Genomic DNA, 16942 nt, shown 5'->3' on the forward strand with positions numbered 1-16942 from the left:
GTAGTGTTTTTACAGGAATTTACAATACTTTATTGGGAAGATTCGCTGGAGGAGAGCATGGCAACCCACTCCAGTATTCTTGCCTGGAGAATCCCCATGGACAGAGGAGCCAGGCAGGCTACAGTCTATGGGGTTGCAAAGAGTTGGACACAACTGAGCAACTAAGCACAGCACATAATACTTTGTACTCATTGTTCAACAGTATTGTTGGAAGGAATTTCTGATATACTACAGCATACTATGGGCTTTCTAGGTGGCACTAGTGGTAAAGAACCTCCTGCCAATTCAGGAGACGTAAAAGATGCAGGTTTGATCCCTGGTTCAGGAAGATCTCCTGAAGGAGGGCATGGTGACCCACTCCAGTATTCTTGCTGGAGAGTCCCATGGACAGAGGAGCCTGGTGGGCTACAGTCCATATGGTTGCAGAATCAGACATGACTGAGTGACTTAACACACACACAGGTTTGTCATAGTTTTCCTTCCAAGTGGAAAGCGCCTTTTAATTTCGTGGCTTCTGACATTGTCCACAATGATTTTGGAGCCCAAGAAAATAAAAATCTGCCACTGTTTTCACTTTTTCCCCATCTATTTCCCATGAAGTTATGGTACTGTATGCCATGATCTTAGTTTTTTGAATATTGAGTTTTAAGCGAGTTTTTTCATTCTCCTATTTCACCTTTATCAAGAGGCTATTTAGTTCCTCTTCAATTTATTCCATTAGGGTGGTATCATCTGCATATCTGAGGTTGTTGATATTTCTCCCCAAAATTTTGCTTCATCCAGCCTGCCTTTTCGCATGATGAACTCTGCATGTAAATTAAATAAGCAGGTTGATGACATACAGCCTTGACGAACTCCTTTCCCTCTTTTGAACCAGTCCTTTGCTACATGTCTGGTTCTAACTGTGGCTTCTTGACCTGCATACAGGTTTCTCAGGAGGCAGGTAAGTTGGTCTGGTATTCCCATCTCTTTAAGAATTTCTACAATTTGTTGTGATTCACAGAGTCAAAGGCTTGAGTGTAGTCAATGAAGCAGAAGTAGATGTTTTCCTGGAATTCCCTTACTTTCTCTGTGACCCAACGGCTGTTGGCAATTTTGCCTCTAAATTGGCAATTTGGCAATTGGTTGGCAGTTTTGCCTTTTCTAAATCCACAAAGCTCCAATATTTTGGCCACCTGATGTGAAGAACTGACTCATTGGAAAAGTCCCTGATGCTGGGAAAGATTGAAGGCATGAGGAGAAGGGGACGACAGAGGATGAGATGGTTTGATGACATCACTAACTTAATGGACGTGAGTTTGAGTAAACTCTGGGAGTTGATGATGGACAGGGAGGCCTGGCGTGCTGCAGTCCATGCGATTGCAGAGTTGGACATGGTTGAGCAACTGAACTGAACTGACTGTATATCTGGAAGTGCTCAGTTCAGAGCCTTGAGGGCTTAATAAAATTGTAAGAGAAGAAGAAGTCGTAGAGCATACAGAAGCTTGAGCCTACAGGTAATTAGTGTCCACCCCTGACCAAACAGGTTTTGTCCAAAAAAAGTCAGGTAGAATGGGACAGTCTTCGTTTGCAGAGCAGGTGAAGTTATCCTGATATAACAGGTTGAATTTCTCCATCTAAAGTTTCCATTTTTGTGTCCCTCTGATCATAGCATAGATACTGGGTTTGAGGCTTTGTTTGTGATCCACATTACAGTTAGACTTTCAAAAACAATCTATACTCAAGAATAACAATGATTTAATGGAATATGTTTACATCTTTCTTGTCCAGGGATCATTTCTTACATGGTGCTATCCTTCCCCTGTGCAATTACACCAGCAGGTATGGGAGGACCGTTAGGTTACTTCACCCAGATTGTAGCTAAATTTGAGTTACATTCATTTGTGGATCCAACTCCTCCACCTCCTTGAACAGTTAACAAAGTGAGAGGTTCTCCTTTTTTTTTTTTTTAATTTTTCAATAAAGTAGGGGAGAATAAAAATTGACTCTACATGTTTATTAATAAACAAATCATTACTTTCATGCCATAAAACTATTTTAATATCTCCCTGATAATCAGGGTCACTTACTCCCCCTTAAACACAAATACCTTTAAGGGTTAAACTAGATCATTCTTTAATTAGTCCAAAGTGTTCAGGAGGTATCTTTATGCCAATACCAGTCTATATAGCACAAATTATTCTTTTTGTAAGTGTTTGTTCAGTTATAGAGCACAAATCAAGCCCTGTGACCTCAGGAGTGGCTCAAAAACAATTAATTAAACTTTATGAGGGTTCTTATAAAAACTAGAGAACTAACTTGAATACTGTCTTCAACATCTTGAATAACAGACCTATAGGGGAACCTGAAACTCCGCTGATGAGAATGACTATACCAAATCTACAATTCATTGAACAACACTCATCCAGAACCAACTGAATATTAATCTTTTAGTAAAAGGTGATTTTTCCATTCCCTGGAGCATTAGTATTGAGTTACACAAATCTTCTAAATATTGACACATTTTATCTTCAAGCCACAAGCTGATAATCATCAGCTTAAGTGCAAATATGCAACTTTGGCTGTTATGTTAAATGCTGCCATCTCTAGTTGAAAGTCTCAGCATGTTCACTCATTCCTGGGAACTGGCCAGATTCCCAAGGCTGAAGAAGCTTCATGACTTACTGCTTTTCTTATCTGTTGGTTCCCAAGACCTACTTTCACCATGTCTGCTGGTTAGCAGCTTAGTATGTAACTCCTTTCAGGATCTCTGTTCAGCCAAAGGCCTATTTTTGCCTTTGAAGCCTGAACAAGGCTACTTGTGATAATTTCCCCAATAGTCTCTTAATCCCACACCCCTATCTTGTCTGACCCTTCTTCCCTGTTCCTGCTGGTAATTATTAGTTCTCTGTATCTGTGAATCTGTTTCTTCTTTGTTATATTCACTAGTTTGTTGTATTCTTTCTATTTCATATGTAAATGAAATCATGCAGCATTTGTCTTTCTCTGACTTATTTCACTTAGCATAATACCCTCTAGGTCTATCCATGTTGTCACAAATGGCACAATTTCATTCCCTTTTATGACTGAGTAATAGTCCATTACATATTTATACCACAACTTCTTTATCCATTCATTTATTAATGGGCACTTAGGTTGCTTCCATATCTTGGCTTTTGTAAATAATGCTGAACATAGGGGTGAACATAGGGATACATATATCTTTTCTTTTTTTTTTTCTTTTCATTTATTTTTATTAGTTGGAGGCTAACTACTTTAAAATATTGTAGTGGTTTTTTGCCATACATTGACCTGAATCAGCCATGGATTTACATATATTCCCCATCCTGACCCCTCCTCCCACCTCCCTCCCAATCCCATCCCTCTGGGTCTTCCCAGTGCACCAACCCTGAGCACTTGTCTCATGCAACCAGTCTGGGTTGGCGATCTGTTTCACACTTAAGAGTATACTTGTTTCAGTGCTATTCTCTTAGAACATCCCACCCTCACCTTCTCCCACAGAGTCCAAAAGTCTGTTCTATACATCTGTGTCTCTTTTTCTGTTTTGCATATAGGGTTATCGTTACCATCTTTTTAAATTCCATATATATGTGTTAGTATACTGTATGTGTCTTTATCTTTCTGGCTTACTTCACTATGTATAATGGGCTCCAGTTTCATCCATCTCATTAGAACTGATTCAAATGTATTCTTTTTAATGGCTGAGTAATATTCCATTGTGTATATGACCACAGCTTTCTTATCCATTTGTCTGCTGATGGGCATCTAAGTTGCTTCCATGTCCTGGCTACTATAAACAGTGCTGTGGTGAACATTGGGGTACACATATCTCTTTCAGATCTGGTTTCCTCAGTGTGTATGCCCAGGAGTGGGATTTCTGGGTCATATGGCAGTTCTATTTCCAGTTTTTAAAGGAATCTCCACACTGTTCTCCACAGTGGCTGTACTAGTTTGCATTCCCACCAACAGTGTAAGAGGGTTCCCTTTTCTCCACACCCTCTTCAGCATTTATTGCTTGTAGACTTTTGGATAGCAGCCATTCTGACTAGCGTGTAATGGTACCTCATTATGGTTTTGATTTTCATTTCTCTGATAATGAGTGATGTTGAGCATCTTTTCACATGTTTGTTAGCCATCTGTATGTCTTCTTTGGAGAAATGTCTGTTTAGTTCTTTGGCCCATTTTTTGATTGGGTCATTTATTTTTCTGGAATTGAGCTGCAGGTGTTGCTTGTATATTTTTGAGATTAATTCTTTGTCTGTTGTTCCATTTGCTAATATTTTCTCTCATTCTGAAGGCTGTCTTTTCACCTTGCTTATAGTTTCCTTTGTTGTGCAAAAGCTTTTAAGTTTCATGAGGTCCCATTTGTTTATTTTTGCTTTTATTTCCAATATTCTGGGAGGTGGGTCATAGGGGATCCTGCTGTGGTTTATGTCGGATAGTGTTTTGCCTATGTTCTCCTCTAGGAGTTTAATAGTTTCTGGTCTTAACATTCAGATCTTTAATCCATTTTGAGTTTATTTTTGTGTATCGTGTTAGAACGTGTTCTAGTTTCATTCTTTTACAAGTGGTTGACCAGTTTTCCCAGCAACACTTGTTAAAGAGGTTGTCTTTTTTCCATTGTATATCCTTGCCTCCTTTGTTGAAGATAAGATGTCCATAGGTACGTGAATTTATCTCTGGGCTTTCTATTCTGTTCCCTTGATCTATATTTCTGTCTTTGTGCCAGTACCATATTGTCTTGATGACTGTGGCTTTGTAGTATAGTCTGAAGTCAGGCAGGTTGATGCCTCCAGTTCCATTCTTCTTTCTCAAGATTGCTTTGACTATTCGAGGTTTTTTGTATTTCCATTCAAATTGTGAAATTATTTGTTCTAATTCTGTGAAAAATACCATTGGTAGCTTGATAGGGATTGCATTGAACCTATAGATTGCTTTGGTTAGTATACTCATTTTCACAATATTGATTCTTCAAATCCATGAACATGGTATGTTTCTCCATCTATTTGTGCCCTCTTTGATTTCTTTCATCAGTGTTTTATATTTTTCTATATATAGGTCTTTTGTGTTTTTAGGTAGATATACTCCTAAGTATTTTATTCTTTTTGTTGCAATGGTGAATGGTATTGTTTCCTTAATTTCTCTTTCTGTTTTCTCATTGTTAGTCTGTAGGAATGCAAGGGATTTCTGGGTGTTAATTTTATATCCTGCAACTTTTCTATATTCATTGATTAGCTCTAATAATTTTCTGGTAGAGTCTTTAGGGTTTTCTATGTAAAGGATCATGTCATCTGCAAACAGTGAGAGTTTTACTTCTTCTTTTCCTAGCTGGATTCCTTTTATTTCTTTTTCTGCTCTGATTGCCATGGCCAACACTTCCAAAACTATGTTGAATAGTGGTGGTGAGAGTGGGCACCCTTGTCTTGTTCCTGACTTTAAGGGAAATGCTTTCAGTTTTTCACCATTGAGGATAATGTTTGCTGTGGATTTGTCATATATAGCTTTTAATATGTTGAGGTATGTTCCTTCTATTCCTGCTCTCTGGAGAGTTTTTATCATAAATGGATGTTGAATTTTGTCAAAGGCTTTTTCTGCATCTATTGAGATAATCATATGGTTTTTATCTTTCAATTTGTTAATGTGGTGTATTACATTGATTGATTTGCAGATATTAAAGAATCCTTGCATTCCTGGGATAAAGCCCACTTGGTCATGATGTATGATTTTTTTTAATATGTTGTTGGATTCTATTTGCTAGAATTTTGTTAAGAATTTTTGCATCTATGTTCATCAGTGATATTGGCCTTTAGATTTCTTTTTTTGTGGCATCTTTGTCAGGTTTTGGTATTAGGGTGATGGTGGCCTCATAGAATGAATTTGGAAGTTTGCCTTCTGCAATTTTCTGGAAGAGTTTGAGTAAGATAGGTGTTAGCTTTTCTCTAAATTTTTGGTAGAATTCAGCTGTGAAGCCATCTGGTCCTGGGCTTTTGTTTGCTAGAGGATTTCTGATTGCAGTTTTGATTTCCGTGGTTGTGATGGGTCTGTTAAGATCTTCTATTTCTTCCTGGTTCAGTTTTGGAAAGTTATACTTTTCTAAGAATTTGTCCATTTCTTCCAAGTTGTCCATTTTATTGGCATAGAGCTGTTGGTAGTAGTCTCTTATGATCCTTTGTATTTCAGTGTTGTCTGTTGTGATCTCTCCTTTTTCATTTCTAACTTTGTTGATTTGATTCTTCTTCCTTTGTTTCTTGATGAGTCTGGCTAACATTGTGTCAATTTTATTTACCTTTTCAAAAAACTAGCTTTTAGCTTTGTTGATTTTTGCTATGGTCTCTTTTGTTTCTTTTGCAGTTATTTCTGCCCTAATTTTTAAAATTTCTTTCCTTTTAGTAACCCTGGGGTTCTTCATTTCTTCCTTCTCTAATTGCTCTAGGTGTAGAGTTAGGTTATTTATTTGACTTTTTTCTTGTTTCTTGAGGTAAGCTTGTATTGCTATGAACCTTCCCCTTAGCACTGCCTTTACAGTGTCCCATAGGTTTGGGTTGTTTTTTCATTTTCATTCGTTTCTATGCATATCTTGATTTCTTTTTTGATTTCTTCTATGATTTGTTGATTATTCAGAAGCATGTTATTTAGCCTCCATACATTGGAATTTTTAATAGTTTTTTTTTTTTTTTTTTTTTTTTTCCTTTCCTGTAATTGAGATCTAATGTTACTGCATTCTGGTCAGAAAAGATGACTGGAATGATTTCAATTTTTTTGAATTTGCCAGGGCTAGATTTATGGCCCAGGATGTGATCTATTCTGGAGAAGGTTCCGTGTGCACTTGAGAAAAAGGTGAAATTGATTGTTTTGGGGTGAGTTGTCCTATAGATGTCAATTAGGTCTGGCTGGACCATTGTGCCATTTAAAGTTTGTGTTTCCTTGTTAATATTCTGTTTGGTTGATCTATCCATAGGTGTGAGTGAGGTATCAAAGTCTCCCACTATTATTGTGCTCTTGTTAATTTCCCCTTTCATTCTTGTTAGCATTTGCCTTACATATTGCAGTGCTCCTATGTTGGGTGCATATATATTTATAATTGTTATATCTTCTTCTTGGATTGATCCTTTGATCATGATGTAGTGTCCTTCTTTGTCTCTTTTCACAGCCTTTGTTTTAAAGTTTATTTTATCTGATATGAGTATTGCGACTCCTGCTTTCTTTTGGTCTCCGTTTGCGTGAAATATCTTTTTCCAGCCCTTCACTTTCAGTATGTATGTGTCCCTTGTTTTGAGGTGGGTCTCTTGTAGACAGCATATATAGGGGTCTTGTTTTTGTATCCATTCAGCCAGTCTTTGTCTTTTGGTTGGGGCATTCAACCCATTTACATTTAAGGTAATTATTGATAAGAATGGTCACGTTGCCATTTGCTTTGTTGTTTTGGGTTCGCGTTTATACAACCTTTCTGTGTTTCCTCTCTAGAGAAGACCCTTTAGCATTTGTTGAAGAGCTGGTTTGGTGGTGCTGAATTCTTTCAGCTTTTGCTTGTCTGTAAAGCTTTTGAATTCTTCATATCTGAATGAGATCCTTGCTGGGTACAGTAATCTAGATTGTAGGTTTTTCTCTTTCATTACTTTAAGTATGTCCTGCCATTCCCTTCTGGATTGAAGAGTTTCTATTGAAAGATCAACTGTTATCCTTATGGGAATCCCCTTGTGTGTTATATGTTGTTTCTCCCTTGCTGCTTTTAATATTTGTTTTTTGTGTTTTTATCTTTGTTAGTTTGATTAATATGTGTCTTGGGGTGTTTCGCCTTGGGTTTATCCTGTTTGGGACTCTCTGGGTTTCTTGGACTTGTGTGACTATTTCCTTCCCCGTTTTCGGGAAGTTTTCAGCTATTATCTCCTCGAGTATTTTCTCATGGCCTTTCTTTTTGTCTTCTTCTTCTGGGACTCTTATGATTCGAATGTTGGGGCGTTTCACATTGTCCCAGAGGTCCCTGAGGTTGTCCTCATATCTTTTGATTCTTTTTTCTTTCTTCCTCTCTGCTTCATTTATTTCCACCATTTTATCTTCTACCTCACTTATCCTATCTTCTGCCTCCGTTATCCTACTGTTGGTACCCGCCGGAGTGTTTCTGATCTCATTTATTGCATTATTCATTTTTAATTGACTCTTCTTTATTTCCTCTAGGTCCTTGTTAAACATTTCTTGCATCTTCTTAATCCTTGTCTCCAGGCTATTTATCTGTAACTCTATTTTGTTTTCAAGATTTTAGATCATTTTTATTATCATTATTCTAAATTCTTTTTGAGGTAGATTCCCTATCTCCTCCTCTTTTGTTTGGCTTGGTGGGCATGTTTCATGTTCCTTTACCTGCTGGGTATTTCTCTGCCTTTTCATCTTATTGAGATTGCTGTGTTTGGGGTGGCCTTTCTGTATTCTGGTAGTCTGTGGTTCCTTTTTTTGTGGAGGTTTTTCCCAGTGGGTGGGGTTGGATGATTGACTTGTCAATGTTTCCTGGTTAAGGAAACTTGTGTCGCTGTTCTGGTGGGTGGAGCTGGATTTCTTCTCTCTGGAGTGTAATGGAGTGTCCAGTAGTGAGTTTTGAGATGGGTCTATGGGTTTGGTGTGACTTTGGGCAGTCTGTATATTGATGCTCAGGGCTGTGTTCCTGCGTTGCTGGAGAATTTGCGTGGTATGTCTTGCTCTGGAACTTATTGGCTCTTGGGTGGTGGTTGATTTCAGTGTAGGTATAGAGGCTTTTGGGTGATCTCTTATTAATTAATGTTCCCTGTATTCAGGAGTTTTCTGGTGTTCTCAGGTTTGGGGCTTAAATCTCCTGCCTCTGGATTTCAGTTTTATTCATCCAGTAGTCTCAAGACTTCTCCAACTATACAGCACTGATAATAAAACTTCTAGGTTAATGGTGAAAATATCCTCCACAGTGAGGGGCACCCAGAGAGGCTCACAGAGTTACATGAAGAAGAGGAGAGGGAGGAAGGAGATAGAGATGAGCAGAAGGAGAAAAGGGGGGATTCAAGAGAAGAGAGACAGATCTAGGCAGTACTCTGTTCCCTAAGTGTTCTCCGCAGCCCAGAACACCCAAAGAGATTGGATTGAGACGAGAAGGGGGAGGGAGGAAATAGAGGTGATCTGGGGGAGAAAAAGGAGAGTCAATAGGAGGAGTGAGTAAGCAAACCAGTAATCACAGTCTTGAGTAAAAATGGGTACTGAAGGTTTGATTCTCAAATGTCCAAAATTGATATCTAATGCTGAAAAACAAAGATTAAAAATCTAGAGTAGAGGTTAGACTCTTAAAAATACAATATTTAAAAAACCAAAAACACAAAAAATTTAAGAAATATATGTGAAGTTCACTTTAAAAATAGGGTCTTTTTTTTTTTTTGCAAGGTTATAGTGGGTTATAAAAATGAAGGAGCAATAGAGGAGTAATAGAAGACTTTAAGAAAAGAAAAGAGAAAAAAATTTTTAATTAAAAAATAATAAGTGTAAAAATATATCTAGGAATTTCTCTGGAGCTATTGTGGGCAGTGTGGGTTTGGTTCAGTTTCAGATAGCTCCTTGTTCCAGCTTACACTTCTCAATATCTATAGGCCCCTTCCAGTGTAGTCGGTGTTAACTACAGGGATTTTAATCTGTTGCACCTGTCGCTTCTAAAGCAGCTCTCCCTTTGTTTATTTGGCTACTGTTTGCAGGTCTCTACAGTGTCTAATTTCCCCCCTGACACAAGTAGGTGGAGGTGGTGTCTTGTTTAGGCTTGCTTGTTCTGTCGTGCTGCGGGGAGGGAGGGGCACTGCAGACAAATGTCACTGGCCTGTGTGGGGAGCACTCGCAGTGTTCCGGCCACACTGGGTTTTCCCCCTCTCACAGCGTGTGTGCTTTCCCATCTACACTGCTCAGACTCCAGGCTGCTCTACAGCGAGCGGGCCCTGAGTTGCATGCACTTCCCAGGCCCAAGTCACTCAGGTTCAGGTTTTCGGGTACTCCACAAAGGCACAGACTCGGTTGGGCCTGCGTTTTGTGCTTCCCTGGTCGAGCAGCTCAGGCAGCCAGGAGCTTGACGAGCGCACTCACCCCAGGTGCAGGGCGCCTTATCCCCTCCGCCGTCCCAGCCTCAGTTTCCGGCTGGTCTGGTGCGCCTTGTGTCTGTTCTGGGGAGCTGATCTCTGGATGCGACCCTCCTGGTGGATGTCAACCATCCAGAATCTCAGGAAGTCTTTGGTTAGAAACTGGAAGCCTGTTTGCAGTTTGGTAGGGGATGCTGTCTCTGGGGCCGAGTTTGCCCCTTTCCCCTCCCCCCCTGCCTCCTGCCTCTGGTGGGGGATGGGCTGGTCCACAGGTGGCTAGTTCTTCTCTGGTATTCACTCAGTCCTTTGTTCTGGGAACGGGTGGGCGGGTAGTGCCTTAGTTTAGGGCTTTCCCCAGGTTAATTCTCTCTCTTGCTATCCCACAGTTTAAGTCGCTATCTCACGTTAGCTCCCTCAGATTGCCCTCAGGGATTTCAGGCCTGGTCCTTACCGTAAGCAATACTACCTGCTCCTCTCCGTTCAGCCCCCACTTGCTGCTGGCCGATGCGAGCGTCTGGGGTACTTTTCTGCTGGTAGTTGCTTTTAGGCATGTAATCTGTGGGTTTTATTTATTTTTCCTCCCAGTTAGGTTGCCCTCCGAGATTTGAAAACTTCCCCCAGACCCGTTGGTGAGAGGGTTTCCTGGTGTTTGGAAACTTCCTCTATTAAGACTCCCTTCCCGGGACAGATCTCCATCCCTAACTCTTTTGTCTCTCTTTTTATCTTTTATATTTTGTCCTACCTCCTTTCGGAGACAATGGGCTGCTTTTCTGGGTGCCTGATATCCTCTGCTAGTGATCAGAAGTTGTTTTGTGGAGTTTGCTTAGCATTCAGATGATCTTTCAATGAATTTGTGGGGGGAGAAAGTGGTCTCCCTGTCCTATTCCTCCGCCATCTTGTCTCCTCCCTCCATATATCTTTTCTATTTCATGTTTTTCTTTTCTTTGGATAAACACCCAGGAGTGGAATTGCTTGATCATGTGTTAGTTCTGTTATTTTAATTTTTGATGAATGTTCATCCTGTTTTCCATAACGGCTACTCAGTGTTCTGTTCTTTAAGAGTACAGAAATGAGTAAAACATAGGCACTACCTTTAAAGAACTTGAAGATTTGGGATCTGAATTCAGGTCAACCAGTTATGGGAGTCGCAAGTGGATCTGCTATGGGAAGTACACGGATGGAAACTGCCCATCCTGGTCAGGCCCTTTAGTAACCATTCGCATGAGTTGTTTTATGACAGGAGATCCTGGTAAGGACTATGGAACTAATAAGCCACCACCAACCGGAAGAGTTCAGGAAAGGTTGAAAGGAGACACCGCGTGTCTGTCCACTTCCCAGAATCCCTCGCTAGCATCCATCTTGGCTGAGTGATGCGTGCACCACCAGGAAAGACTCTGAATTAGAATGATTGGCCAAAGACCACCCGGAAACTAATCCCATCACCATAAAACAAGGCAGAGCGGTTCTCCTGGGTTCCCTTCCCTACTGCTCTCCATCTGGGTGCCCTTTCCCAATAAAATCTCTTGCTTTGTCAGCACATGTGATTCCTTGGACAATTCATTTCCGAGTGTTAGACAAGAGCCCAGTTTCGGGCCCTGGAAGGGGTCCCCCTTCCTGCAACAGATCAGTGGTAAAGAATCTGCTTGCTAGTACCGGAGGAGCAAGAGACACAGGTTCGATCCCTAGGTTGGTAAGATCCTATGGGGGAGGAAATGACAACCTACTTCAGTATTCTTGCCTGGAAAATCCTATGGACGGAGGAGTCCGGTGGGCTACATTTGGTGGGTTTGCAAAGAGCTGGCGATGGCTTGAGTGACTGAACAGGCATGTATCCAGTTTCAGAATGTATGTTTTTAAAGTAAATGTAACATATACTACTTTTCAAAAGGGTGAATCAGAGAGTGTTGCCTAGAAAATTTGAAAGCAGTTTCTTTTTGTTTATATTACAAACTAGTACTTCATAGTACAAGATCCATGTGAATGTGGATTGTTATGACCATTTGTTATAAATAAATAGAATTTTTATCTTGTTTGAGTTTTAGATTGAATAATGGAATTTACAAGATTGTTTTGTCATGAATATTTCAAGTTAAGCACAAGTCTTTCAGAATTTAATTATTCATTTTTTTTATTATTTTGAGGACAGAAAACCTTTCCAATAAACAATTCTTAAATTGAAATTGTAATGGTTAAAAGAGGTAAAAGAAATCATATTGTCATCAAATTACAAAAACTTAATCTCTAATAAAGTTTCTTTTAATGATCTTTATTAAAAGTTATTTCTTTATTCTTTTCCTATTGTCTCTTCTCCTGAAAGATATTTTTCTGGATGCCTCACAGAAGTGTTGCAGTAATAGAAAATTATTTTTTATATATACTACCTTTCAAAGAGTTACATAAAATGAGTTAAAAGCAAATGCCATTCTTTGTAATGTGAGATATAAAGAAGGAAATGTTAACAGAAGTCACTGAGAGGGTAATAGGCAGGAAGGCCAGGGGTCTCCAAATGGAGGAAATAGTCTGCAAGTGCCAGACATTTTTTATCTCTCTAAAGCAGCAGGAGGAAACAAACTATACAAATTTAAAAGGAGGTTTCTCTTGAAATACTGTGTTGCCATAATGACACCTGGTTCCACCTGAAGTTAACTATTCTCAAACCTTGAGTTAACCAATGCAATCTTCTTATGGAAATGTTTGTCTTAAGCTATGTTAATGTACTCTGCATTTACCCCAGACTCTAATGGCTCAGAACCTACTTGACAAACCATTATGTTATACTCAGACATTCCCCTAATATATGTAAATGAAACTATTTGTATAGTAATCTGTCCTTCTACAAGATTCAAGTCAATTGTTTTATGGCCCACTCGTCTGATGCCAAGATTATCCCAAAATACATCTTATGGATGAGGGGCCTGATGCCATTATGAGTTTTAAGACATTCCTTTCTTTCGTTAACAGACTGCTAGTGACTATATATCATCCAGCTGAAGACTAGCAGGGGGGTACTCTTCCTGCCCCCTTCTGTTGCCTATGTCAGAAGATTTCTCTATCTCCTTTATACTTTAATAAAACTTCATTACACAAAAGCTCTGGGCGATCAAGCCTCATCTCTGGCCCCGGATTGAATTCTTCTCCTCCGCAGGCCAAGAATCCTGGTGTCTTTTCATAGTTCAGCAACAACCTTTCATCACCCGTGGGTACAGTACACGGGTTCAGAGATTTATGAGCCATCACAACCTCACACACCCACTTATGCTACAGCCCAACCATTCTTAGATGTCATAGTTAACAGAATTTCAGTTTTGTTCAGATGTTTTCAATTTTCACATGACTAGAATAAAGGTCACATCTATCTCAAGCTCAGGGGTAAGTCCAGGCTGATCTAAGCCCATAGTCTTCAAGTGTGGTTTGCAGACCCCTAAAGGTCTCCAAGACCCTTTCAGAGGATCTAAAAGGTCAAAACTATTTGATGATGATACTAAGAATTTATAGTATTTGTAATTTATAAACTTGTTAACATTTGATAATTTAAAGGATGTAGAGGATACATCCTTCCAGAGGATAACTTCTGGAAGCTTAGCAGAAATATAAGTAGAGACACCAAACTATACTTATATTCATTGAATTATTCACTACTGAATAATTACAGTATAAAATAATGCCTCTTTCATTTAAGAGTGGAATTGATGAAGCAGTAAAAGTTAATTTTATTAAATTTCTAACCTTGAACACACTTTTTTATATTCTGTGTGATGATATAGCACTTTTGCTGCATAGCAAAGTATGATGTTTTTACTCTAGGAAAACTACTTGGACAAAATATGCAAGGTTTTCATAAACACTACTTCTTACTTGACAAACTGGGATTATACAGGTACAGATATTTGGCAAATACTTTAAAATGTCATGCAGAAGAATACAACCAACAGTATTTGTTAACAATGATAAAATTTGAGTTTTTAAAAATTAGAATTTGGAAAACTTTTATCTATTATTGCAAACAGCTTAAAGACTTTTCTCATAATGTTGGTAGTGGGTGGTATTAATTGATGTGAGTTTTTGATATTATATAATGAAATATGACAGCATTTATAAGACTTGCCTAACTCACTGTATCAGTATTTTCCAAGTCATCAGAGCATGATATTAAAATATCATGCAAATGTAAAAGATCCATTCAAAGTATAATATATACAAAGTGATAATAAGAGTATCAATTTACTTGATTTGTGATATTTTCTAAATCAGTGGATGTTTGAGAACACTTATTTATAAAATTTCAGTAAAATCAGTATCATGTAAAATTTAAATACCAACTAATAAATATGTGATTTTAATAGTGTCTTTTCATTAAAGTACTCAAGAAGCTCTATTAATAAACAGTAAAGTGTTTCTAAAAAGACATAATTGGCTTGCATTTTAGACATTCTTGCCTTAACAACCAAGAAAGATTTTTTAACTGATGTTAACAAATAGTTAAACTTATGGATAACATGTGAAGAATAGTTTTAAAAACTTGAAAGAAGAGGAGAACCAAGGGAGGGACTTGGTATTAGATCACCTAATCATAGTTGTCTATCAGGAATCAATATTTGCTACTTCCCTGAAATTAACTCATTTAAGTAGTTTGATACATATATACATACACACAGACATATACACTAAAATATTGACACAATGGGTTGAGAAGAAAATTTATAGTATAGCAAAAAAAATCATTTTGAAAATTAAATATTTTGTAATACATTATGATTAAACTTCTTTTGGAGAAAGAAATTTAGTAAAGTGGCACTTGGAAATATTTTTAAAGTATTCTATAGGCATCAAGGGTATTTGCTATGACCAGTGTGTTCTCTTGGCAAAACTCTTAGCCTTTCCCCAGCTTAATTTTGTACTCCAAGGCCAAACTTATCTGTTACTCCAGGTATCTCTTGACTTCCTACTTTTGCATTCCAATCCCCTATGATGAAGAGGACATCTTGTTTTGGTGTTAGTTCTAGGAGGTCTTGTAGGTGTGGATAGACCTACAAGCTTCTTTGGCATAGTAGTTGGGGCATAGACTTTGATTACTGTGATGTTGAATCGTTAGCCTTGGAAATGAACTGAGATCATTCTGTCATTTTTGAGATTACCCAACTGAATGCAGTGTTCTAGAGAGTATCAAGGAGAAATAAGAAGGCCTATTTCTTTCTTATTGCAATGTGAACAATGCAAAGAAATAGAGAAAGACAACAGAATGGGAAAGACTAGAGATCTCTTCAAGAAAATTAGAGGTACCAAGGGAACATTTCATGCAAAGATGGGCAATGAAAAGGACAGAAATGGCAAGGACCTAACAGAGGCAGAAGAGATTAAGAGGTGGCAAGAACACACAGAAGAACTATACAAAAAAGATCTTAATGACTGGTTTAACTATGATGGTGCAGTTACTCACCATCCTGGTTACTAGATATCCTGGAGTGTGATGTCAAGTGGGCCTTAGGAAGTGTTACTATGAAGAAAGCTAGTGGAGGTGATGGATTTCCAGCTGAGTCTTTTCAAATCCTTCAATCAAAAAGATGATGCTGTTAAACTGCTTCACTCAATATATCAGCAAATTTGGAAAACTCAACAGTGGCCACAGGACTGGAAAGGGTCAGTTTTCATTCTAATCCCAAAGAAGGGGAACACCAAAGAATGTTCAAACTACCAGACAATTGCACTCATTTCACATACTAGCAAGGTAATGGTTAAAATCCTTCAAGCTAAGCTTCAGCAGAATGTGAACCAAGAACTTCCAGAGGTACAACCTGGGTTTAGAAAAGGCAGATAAACCAGAGATCAAATTGCCAACATCCACTGGATCATAGAGAAAGCAAAGGAATTCCAGAAAAATATCTACATCATTGGCTATGCTACAGCCTTTGACTGTTTGGATCACAACAAACTGTGGAAATTTGTTAAAGAGATGGGAATACCAGACCAGCTTACTTGTCTCCTGAGAAATCTGTAATGTAAGCAGGTCAAAAAGCAAGAGTTAGAACCAGACATGAACAACAGACTAGTTCAAAATTGAGAAAAGAGTACGTCAAGGCTGTATATTGCACCCTGCTTATTTAACTTCTATGCAGAGTGCATCATGAGAAATGCCAGGCTGGATGAATCACAAGCTGGAATCAAGATTTCCATAAGAAATATCAACAACCTCAGATATGGAGATGATACCACGCTAATGGCAGAAAATGAAGAGGAACTAAAGAACCTCTTGATGTGGATAAAAGAGGAGAGTGAAAAAGCTGGCTTAAAATTCAGCATTTAAAAAACAAAGATCAAGGCATCCGGTCTCATCACTTTGTGGCAAATAGATGGGTAAAAAGTGGAAACAGTGGGAGATATTATTTTCTTGGGCTCTGAAATCACTGTGAATGGAGACTGCAGAAATGAAATTAAAAGATGCTTCCTCCTTGGAAGAAAAGCTATGACAAAGCTAGACAGCATATTAAAAAGCAGAGACATCACTTTGCCGACAAAGGTCCATACAGTGAAAGCTGTAGTTTTTCCAGTAGTCATATAGGATGTGAGAGTTGGGCCATAAAGAAGGCTAACCACTGAAGAATTGATGCTTTTAAACTGTGGTGCTGGAGAAGACTCTGGAGAGTCCCTTAGACTGCAAAGATATCAAACCAGTCAATCCTAAAGGAAATCAATCCCAACTATGCATTGTATGGACTGATGCAGAAGTTGAAGCTTCAATACTTTGGCTACCTGATGCAAAGAGCCAACTCATTGGAAAAGACCCTGGTGCTGGAAAAGACTGAGGGCAAGAGGAGAAGGGGTCAACAGAGGATGAGATGGTTGGATGGCATCACTGACTCAATGGACATGAG

This window comes from Muntiacus reevesi, chromosome 1, assembly GCF_963930625.1.
Source record: "Muntiacus reevesi chromosome 1, mMunRee1.1, whole genome shotgun sequence".
NCBI lineage: Eukaryota > Metazoa > Chordata > Mammalia > Artiodactyla > Cervidae > Muntiacus > Muntiacus reevesi.